The sequence below is a fragment of the Cynocephalus volans genome, chromosome 4 (genome assembly GCF_027409185.1).
Source record: "Cynocephalus volans isolate mCynVol1 chromosome 4, mCynVol1.pri, whole genome shotgun sequence".
Taxonomy (NCBI): domain Eukaryota; kingdom Metazoa; phylum Chordata; class Mammalia; order Dermoptera; family Cynocephalidae; genus Cynocephalus; species Cynocephalus volans.
Window position 1 is genome coordinate 103952582 of NC_084463.1, and position 10448 is coordinate 103963029.

Sequence of the window (10448 nt, forward strand, 5' to 3'; positions counted from 1 at the left end):
CTGGAGTATGCTATGGTAATAGTACTATTACTATTTGGTTTGGTCCATGTAATTAGGCCATTTTCCTTGCTAAATGTTGTTTATTAAAGTTAACCTCCTAGCCTCCATAGACTGGAAGAAAGGGGCCCTATTTTTCTTGATGATTACACTTCAAAGAAATGGCTCCCAGATTTTTGAAAAAAAAAAAATCCTGGATTGTAGAAGATAGATTTGAAGGAGACAAATTTTGTTGCATACCAAATTTTAAGAACTATTGACCCACAAAATTAAAAGTTTCTTGAGAATTGATGCTAGCACACTGGTTTGCACTAAATCAATGCTGTGGAATTAAAAAAAAAAAAAAAGATTTACAATTGCATGTTTCCTAAAGTAAATGTTCTAAGAAAGGGAAGGTAGGTCAGTCTATAATCAGGTTTTGGCTTGTACAATCAGTAAATTCTTTTGTCAGGATTGAGTTTTCTCAGGCAGGAATTTTAAGGGGAGGCTGTGGTTATTATCCTAGCGACCCAGTCTTGAGCTGATACAGCCATGCTTGTGTTTGGTCAATGAGAGAGTCTTTTTAAAAATTCTTCACGTTTTCTTTCTTCTGTGTGTCTCTGCATCCAAATGCCTTCTCCTTATAAGGACACCAAGTCATATTGGATTAGGGTCCACCTTAAAAATGTCATTTCATCTACATTACTTCTTTAAAGACCCCATCTTAAGTATAGTCACATTCTGAGTTACTGAAAGTTAGGACTTCAACATATGAGTTTTGTGGGGGTGGTTGGGAATTCAGTTCACAACAGTATGCCTTCGTGTTTAAAATATTGCCTTCATATTTAAAAGATTATTCAAGTTGTTGAATTTAAAATTACAAATATCGATTTATCTGACAATTGGGTAGATTCAGTGGTGATCAGAAAGTGACAAAAGATTTCCTAATCATTTAGAATGCCTTTCTCACTGTGGTTACTAAAGGTGGGAAAGAGGGAGGGACACTAGTGAGAAACTTGGTCAATGGACATAGGAAAGATTACATTTGTGATGGTGAACATGCTAATTATCCTGATTTGATCATCACACATTGTACACGTGTAGTGATGTTCAACTCTGTACACCACAAATATGTTTAATCAATTATTTTTCAATTAAAAAAATAAAATAAAATATCTTTCTCCAGCACTTTTTTTTTTCTTTTACCTGTATGAGGTATGTCTCTGTTCTCAAAGACTGAACTTGAGATGAGGCCATAACACTCACCAAAAAAAGAAAAAAAAAGTATTTTACTATTATTTGCTTTGATGTTTCTTTCTGGAATACTAAAAAAGCATCTACTAATCGATGCTGGGTAAGTCAGTTCCTTGTCTTCCTAGTTTCTATGGGAGTTCCACTTAATGCCATACCTCGTTATTTTGTACTTAGTTTATATGTTTCTCTTCCATACAAGACACATCCTGAAAATAGAACATTAAAATAACATCAACATTATTCTTAAAACAATAAAATGTTCCTCATCAGTTTAATCAATTCTGAGTAATTAATTCTTCTTCCACTGGATCCTGGATTAGCAGTCTCATGAAGCTTTCCACCCATCAACTAAAATGAATTCTAAAAATGACACAATCCCTGACTGATAATTACCAAGTATCTGTTACTGGAGTATGAAGTACCTGCTACAGTCTTTTTCCATGGGCTCTGAGACCATCCTTCTTTGTTGATGATCTAGAACTCTAGCCTGCTGCTGATTATAGAGTGAGCATTATAGTCAGACAGAACCTGTCTATAGTTTTAAGATAGTTAAATTAATTTAAGATAGCTAAAACTGTCTTACAATGGTTAGTTTATTTCTGATAATTTTCAAATGTAAAAGTTCCAAGGAGAGTTTATAACAAGAATAATGCAACCGACATGAGAATTTGATTGTTTCTATGACATGCAAAACAGAATTAAAAAGTCATTACAGAAAAAGTTCTTGACAAAATTTCTCCAAGAACAATGATAAAACCTATTTTCAAGGACAGTGAATGTTACATCTGTTGTATAAAATGAATAAGCATGTATTTTGCTGAGGAAAATATACTTGTCATGAGAAACAAAATATATAATATACCAAGAAAATACCAAGACTTTACCAAGAATAGCAAGTAAAGAGATTCATTGAGTCTAGAATAGGACCTAGATATGAGCATTTTAATGAAATTTTATAGTAAAGTCTGATATACATTCCCAGTTGGAAAAATACCTCCCTGAAAATGGAGAGAAAAATTAAAATTTTAAAACCTTCTCAGTTTGTAAAAGGAAAAACGTGTGACTTTCAGGAAGTAAAATTGTGAAAGAAGCAGATACATGAAGACATCATAGTTATAGTGTTTGAAACCACTCTAAGATTATTCACACAGTGCTGTGGGAAGGTGGAAGAGGCACTCAGAAACCTGCCAGAAGGAGCAAAGGAGTCTTAAAGGCTGTTCTCCACAAATAGTTAATTCTTATTCTTTATAAGAGGTTTATATGTCTATTAGTTCCAGTTTCCTTTGAGGGGTCATATGCAAGGAGTTATCTTTTCTTCTGAGTGAATCCTGCTGAGTTGGAATCCCCAGTGGTTTCTGGGCAACTGGGAAAACATCAGGGAGGACTGACTCTGCAGGCCAGGAAAAATCAGTGTGCCTCACAGCACTGAAACTCTGGAGACTGTGTGCCACCTCTACTTCCTCCTTACTCTAACATGTGGGTCCAGTGACTTACCTACCCACTTGCTGGGGAGTTTCCTGGTATTCACAGCAGCTTTGCTTTTTCATGTCTTTATAAACAAGAAAGCAACCTTGATAAAGAAGATTCTAATAAAAAGTTATCTATGAGTTCATGGCTTTTAAGGAAATTTTTTCAGGTAAATAGAAGACATTTTATTAATATTAAGAGCTAATATTCATTCAGCATGAATATTTATAGAACCTGGATAATTGAATATATTTAAGGATGTATTTTGCCTAGATTTTATTTAATTTTAAGGCACAGCACCCTAGATGAGGTATGACTTTTCATTTAATTGATATTTGTCAGTGCATGTCAACATGGTATCTACTTACATAAGATTCTATGAGGATGGATAATATTGCAAAGCAGCAATGTTATCAATGCGAGCACATTACACTGAGTTATTATTAATCTTTAACCAAGATTTTAGGATAAATTTCTGTTCACTAGTTAGTCAGAATAAATCAAAACAAAACAACAACAACAAAAATGTTATTCCTGGGAGTAGGAATTACAGATGTTATTCAAATTTTATAATTGAAAATGTCAAATTCTGTTCTAGGTTCTTACACCTTAAAAGAAATATTTCATACTATTAATATAAAAATATAAATCTTTTAAACAAGTCATTAATCCATTGAACACTGCAATCCTTTGATCACTGCAATCCATTTTAGAACGTCTTTTAAAGCAATAGTATGGAAGCATAAATCTTTCTTCTGAGTGTTTAGAGGCTAAAAAAGATTCACATGGTAGTAACGGAGGACTTAAATGGAAGTGAAAGTGTGTATAGCATGATGGGGAGGGGACTAGGCTTTGCATATCAATCAAGGAATTCGATAGTGGAATGTATTTTTCAGCTTTCTTAAGAGAAGATACAGTGATCAAACTAATGTTAGAGGAAGACATATCTGGTACCTGGCACAAAGTCATTTTGTAACAGCTGTGTATACATATGACACCCTTTAATCTTAGTGGCGAGTGCCTTCCAAACTTCAATATAATAACCAATCAGCTTCTTGTAAGGGTTTCATTTTCCTCCTGCTCAATAATTGCATTCAGAGATTACCCTGTATTGTCCAAAATACCAATGAGATGCTTCACAGAAACAGAAAAAAACAATCCTAACATTCATATGGAATGACAAAAAATCCTGAATAAGCAAAGCAATCCTGAGCAAAATACAAACAAACAAACAAACAAACAAACAAACAAACACCACAGACTAACTGACTTCAAATTATACTACAAAGCTATAGTAACCAAAATAGCATGGTACTGTCATAAAAACAGACACTCAGACTAATGGAACAGAATAGAGAACAGAAAAATCAACCCAGCTACTTAAAGCCAACTGATCTTTAAAAAGGCAAAAACACACATTGGAGAAAAAGACTGCCTCTTCAATAAATGGTGCTGGGAAAACTGGACATCCATATACAGAAGAATGAAACTAGACTTGTACCTCTCACCATATACTAAAATGAACGCAAAATGTATTAAAGAGTTAAATACAAATGGGATTATATCAAACTAAATAGCTTCTGCACAGCAAAAGAAACAATTAACAAAGCAAAAAAGTCAACCTACAAAATGGGAGAAAATATTTGTAAACCATGTGTAGACAAGGGATTAATATCCAGCATATACAAAGAACTCAAACAATAGTTAAAAAGAAAACAAGTAACCCAATTAAAAAATTGGCAAACGAGCTGAATATGCATTTCTCAAAGGAAAATATAATAATGGTCGACAAACACATGAAAAAATGCTCAACATCACTCAGCATCAGAGAAATGCAAGTCAAAACCATGTTGAGATAACTTTTCATCCCATAAGACTGGCTATTATCAAAAAGACAGAGAATAACAAATGCTGGCAAGGATGCAGAGAAAGGGGAACTCTCCTACACTGTTGGTGGGACTGTAAATTAGTGCAACCATTATGGAAAACATTATATTATGGAGTTTCTTCAAACAACTATAGACAGAACTGCCATTTGATCCATCAATTCCACTGCTGAATATAAAACCAAAGGAATGGAAATCGTCATGTTGAGAGGATACCTGCACTCTCAAGTTTATCACAGCTCTATTTACAGTAGCCAAGACTTGGAACCAACCTGAATTTCCATCAAAGGACTACTGGATAGGAAAAATGTGGTATATATACTTAATGAAATGCTACACTGCCATAATGTAGTAAGGAATGAAATTCTGCCATTCTCAGCAACATGGATGAATTTAGAGAAAATTATGCTAAGTGAAATAAGCTAGGCACAGAAAGAAAAATATCACACGTCCCCACTCATAAGTGGAATCTAAAAAAATAAACAAAGAAAGAAAGATTCAACAATCACAGTAATTCATTGAAACTTCAAAAGGAGAGAACAGAACAACTGAGATGGGAAAAGGGGGGGAGGGAAGGGGCTTAGGGAGAAATTGGTAAAAGGACACAAAAAAGGTTACGTTGTGCAATGTTGGTTATATTAATTATCCTGATTTGAGCATCACATATTGCACGCAGGTATTGATATGCTATGATGTACCCCACAGATATGTACAATCAATTAAGTTTCTATTAAAACAATAGCATGACTTTGTTGCAGTTTATCAGCTGTGAGTCTGGAAGTAGGAGAATGTATACAGGAGTGAGAAAGATACAGACAAAAATCTTATGTGCAAGAAAAAGAGGAATGGAGAAAGAGATAATGAGAGTAAAACCATGTTAAGAGAAGAACATCAACAACAGAAAAACTCTGAAGTGATTACACACAGAAGGCATCTATAAGACTCCAGCAGCATGTTTGAGGACAGTGGAGGGTAAGAAAAGAGAACAAGGCAACATACTGTGACATTGGTCTAGATGCCACTTCCTGCAAGAGCAATTCTCCAGTGATCATGGATTGGTGCGAACACAAAATTCATATGTTAATTTTATATTTATTTCAATTTATTCTTTAACAATATAAACATTAATGGTTCGCATGAATAATGTAAACAGTTTCCTTCAATATAATTGTTTTTATGTCAGCAAAAAACAACAGCCAGGCTCTGGTTATGTTAAAATGTACATATCATAATACAAATGTTTCCTTTTATTCCTCTTGTGTTTCCTCTACTAAACTAGGGTTGACTGTCTGAGATTGATTATTCTCTTAATAATTCAAACCTAACAGCAAGTCAATGTTAAGGGTACAGAATTGGTGCCAGCAATGAGCTGTGGGCCAGTGATCACCCTTATTTTATTCATTTCAGTTCTGCATTTTCTTAGTCTCTGTGTGACAAAGATACTTTATGTTTATCCAACAGATATTCGATGAGAAACAAATGTGCCAGAGCATCAAGTGGCATCCAATAAATATAAAATATGCCCTACCCTCGAAGAGGTCAGTGAAGTTGGAGGATCAGATGTCCAATGAAGCATAATCAGGAGAATATGCATGCAAAGTTACTGAAGTGATCATAGACCAAAGCATTTGCCATCTTATGGTGCAAGATAGTAGAGTTCCAGGTAAGTTTTTCAAAAGAGAGTGGTACCTAACTCAGGATACTAACAAAGGCAAAGATAAAAGCAATGCATCTCATACAACATCAGTAGCATTTGTAAAGGTAAGAGGTTTGAGACAAAATAGTATTCTGAAAATTAAAAACAAAACAAACAAACAACAGCAAAAAAAAAAAAAAAAAAAAAGAAAGAAAGAAAAGAAAAAGAAAAAGAAAAAAAGAAAAACAAAAAAAACCAAAAAAACCGGCCACAACAGAAAAAGGTGAGTTGAACGTGAAGAGAGGAAGGTGGTCCTGGACTAACTTCCCTCTCTGGCCAGGGTTACATTAAGATTGCTGTGATAAGTGATTAGTCCCATGTTTTCTTCATTTTCTGTTCACTACATTAAAAAAACACACACTATTATTCTGAAGAATTCAATAATTTGTTTTGTAGAAAGAAAATTTCCTTTTGATCAAATACTATTATACCCTTACTGCATCAGAAAGTGTGTTTGGTAATCTGAGTATGAATTTTAAAATTCCAATTTGTGACTATGTGATTAATGAATATGGAAAGCACTATGTTCATCACCTTAAAAAGCAAATACAATCAAACAAATATAAAATATTTATTGTGGTTCTGAAGTAAATTTCCAATCTTTTTTTTTTTTCTAAGTGACTCTTAAAAGCTTAAATTTAAACAGCTAAAAACGCATATTTCCGTCCTGTTATCATTCAGATCTTCTTCCATAACAAGACCATAGAGTGAACATAAATCATGACGCTTAATGGGAAAAAGAATGCAAGTTTATTGTGTCACCTCCTGTGAATTCTTAACTTTCTAAATATAGGTAGTCCTTTCCCAGCTCTTTGGTGGAAAATGGGGCAGGTGACATGACAGCTCAGGTAATTCTTGAGTAATAGAAAATCTGAAGGTCAATTTAATTTAAACAAAGACAATTTAAAAATTACAACATCCAATTAACCACTTCAATCTTCAGTCAAAAGTAAGACTTGTCCCTTTTCCCAGGTTGAGGTACACAGCACATTCTCCAGTAGGGATGATGATGTGTTTGTCTTCCTCACTTTCTCCCTTACCTTCTCCTCTTTTCCCGGGTTGATCTGACCCTTAGAGGTTGGAGTGCTGGAGCAGAGTAAGAGAAAGTGAAAGCAAAGAAGCTCTAACTTGACTGTTTTGTCATAAGATTGCTTCAGGCTTTCCAAGTTTGGAAGATATTTAAGGTTGACTGTTTTCAGTACATCTTTGCAATTTTCATAGGCAACCCAGCCTGTCCTATCAACGTGAGCTGTGTCTCTCCTATAGCTGGCTGCTCTTCATTTCTTCATGCAAGGGCTCTTGCTCCTAGAGCCCCAGTATTCGTCTTGTGTATGTTCACATTTCATACTCAAATTCACATAATTTGGAAAGTCAGGGAGTTGGCTAAAGTAGTTGGTCAGCCATTTCAGTTAGGGTCAAAATTTCCTAGGTAGAGTCAGATACTAGTCTACTCTGTACCCCCATTTCAGAGAAGACATATCACAGTCTCCAGGTAGATTTTCTTAACTGCGTTCATTTCCATTTTGCAAATATGATACTTAAGAGAAGCAAGAAGAAAAGAATTTTAGGATTCAGTTTCTTTTTAATAAATAAAAGCTTTATCGATATATAATCTATAGCACAAAATTCACCCTTTTAAAGATCTCGATATTTTTTTGTGTGTGTGCATTCACAGAATTGAGCAGTGAAGACCACTATCTAATTTTAGAGTATTCTGATCAGTCTCAAAATAAGTCCCAAACCTTTAGCAGTCATTGCTTGTTCTCATCTCTGTCCACGACTAATCTGCATTAGGTCAGCATGGGTTGTTCTATTATGCATCTCTTATATAACTGGAACAGTGCAATGTGTGGCCAGTTGTGTTTGGATTCTCTCACTTAGCGTAAGATTTTCAATGTTTATCTATTTGTAATATGATAAGGACTTCATTCCTTTTAATGGCTGAATAATATCCCATCGTGTGAACACACCATGTTTTGTTCATCCATTCATCAGTGATGGGTATATGGGTTGTTTCAATGTTTTGGCTATTATGAATAATTCTAATATGAACATTACTTTACATTTTTTTGTGAAAATAGGTTTTAATGTCTCTTGGAGATGTGTGTGTGTGTGTGTGTGTGTGTGTGTGTGTAGGAATAGAAATTTTGAACTATATTTTTAAAAATTTGAGGAACTGCCAAATTGTTTTCCAAGGTTACTATACCACTTTACAGTCTCACTATCACCCATCAACATTCCCAGTTTCAATTTCTCTCTATCTGTGCCACCACTTGTTATTATATGTCTTTTTAATTTAGTCACCATATACGTATGAAGTGGTATATCACTGTGGTTTGACTTGCATTTTCCTTATATTTGAGCCTTCACATATTGTGGATGCAAGCCCTTTATCAGATTCATGACATGCAAATTATTTCTCCCATATTTGAGTTTGTTTTATCATTACTTTGAGTTCCCTGCTCCCCACCAAAGGACAGAAGTTTATAATTTTGATGAAATCCAGTTTATGATTCTCTTTTATTTTGTTGCTTATGCCTTGGTGTCATATCAAAGAAACTGTTAACTAACTCAAAACTTGAAGATTGTGTTTTGTTCTAAGACTTTTACAGTTTTAGTTCTTACATTTAGGTCTATGAGCTATTTTCAGATAATCTTTTAGATGGTGTTAGGTTTACAGTACGTAAATATGTGGCTATCTAGTTGTCACATCATAAATTTTTGAAGAGAATGTGGTTCCTCAAGGTAGGCATTATTAACTGCAACTCTAACTGTAGTACACATAGTTTTTATTTTCATCCTACACTAATCTATACAATTGTCAAACTTACAGAGTTTCTATAACTTAACATAATTTACTTTAGGAAATAAAGGCCAATAAATTGTTGCTTTCTTCCTGCTATAGACAGAGAATCATATGGAATATTCATATCTGTCTGTTGATGATTACATATAGAGACAGGTACACTGTTATATTTCTCTTATAATCCTACTTGTATGGATGGATGATGATATATGTTTTATAAAATATGGGTTCTTGTCAAAATTTTGTAAAATAGTTTGTTTTAGTCCTGAGTATTATTGTCAGAGAATAGCTGGAATCCCAAGATTTATACCAACCAGAAGACACTCATTTGAGCCAATTCACTTATGCCAATGCAGGAAGCCCCTTCTGAGACCCACATACTCATTCCCTCATGTTCCTGCAATGTCAATCTTTAACACTTCTGCAGAGGAGAACTCTACCTTCTTCCTGACTGGGATCCCAGGGATGGAGCATGCTCACACTTGGGTCTCCATCCCCATCAGCCTCACGTACCTCATTGCCATCCTGGAGAACTGCACCATCCTGTTTTTCATAAAAACAGAGACCTCTCTGCATGAGCCTATGTATTACTTCCTCTCCATGCTGGCATTTTCTGACCTGGGATTGTCCCTCTCCTTCCAACCATGCTGAGCATCTTGTTCAATGCCACAGGAATTTCCTCAGATGCCTGCTTTGCCCAAGACTTTGACACTGATGGATTCTCAGCTATGAAGTCACCAGTACTTTTCATCATGTCTGTTGATCGTTTTATATCCTTCTACAACCCTTTGAGACACACCTCTATCTTCCACAGTGACAGAGTCTTTAAAAATGGCCTCATATTTGCTGTGAAAAGTATTTTATTGGTCTTTCCTTTCTCCTTTATTCTAAAAAAGCAGAAATTCTGTAACAAAAGGCTTTTCTCGTATGGTACTGCCTCCACCTGGATGACATGAAGCTAGCCTGTTCTAACAACAAAGTCAATATCGTTGATGGATTTTTTTTTTTTTTTGGTTCTAACAGCTATGTAGCTATGTTAGACTTGTGCATTTTTGCACCTTATATGCTGATTCTGAAAATTGTTCTGAGCATCGCCTCACACAAAGGTCGCCTCAAGGTCCTCAACACTTGCATCTCCCACATCTGTGCTGTGCTCGTCTTCTATGTGCCCATCATCTTCTTGGTTGTCCTTCACCTCTTTGCCAAAAGTGTTTCTCAAGTTATTAGAATAATTATAGCTGATACCTTTCTTCTGGCTCCTCCTCTAATGAATCCCATGTGCACTTCATGGAACATCAGCAGATTAGAAATCAGATCTTTGGGAAATGACTTGAAAAGCAAAACTGATGAAAAATTTCAGTAG

General features: G+C 35.0%; 1 pseudogene; it reads left to right on the forward strand.

The window, feature by feature from the left end:
- The first annotated feature begins 9487 nt into the window (after positions 1 to 9487).
- On the forward strand, positions 9488 to 10448 carry LOC134376308 (olfactory receptor 51A7-like; annotated as a pseudogene).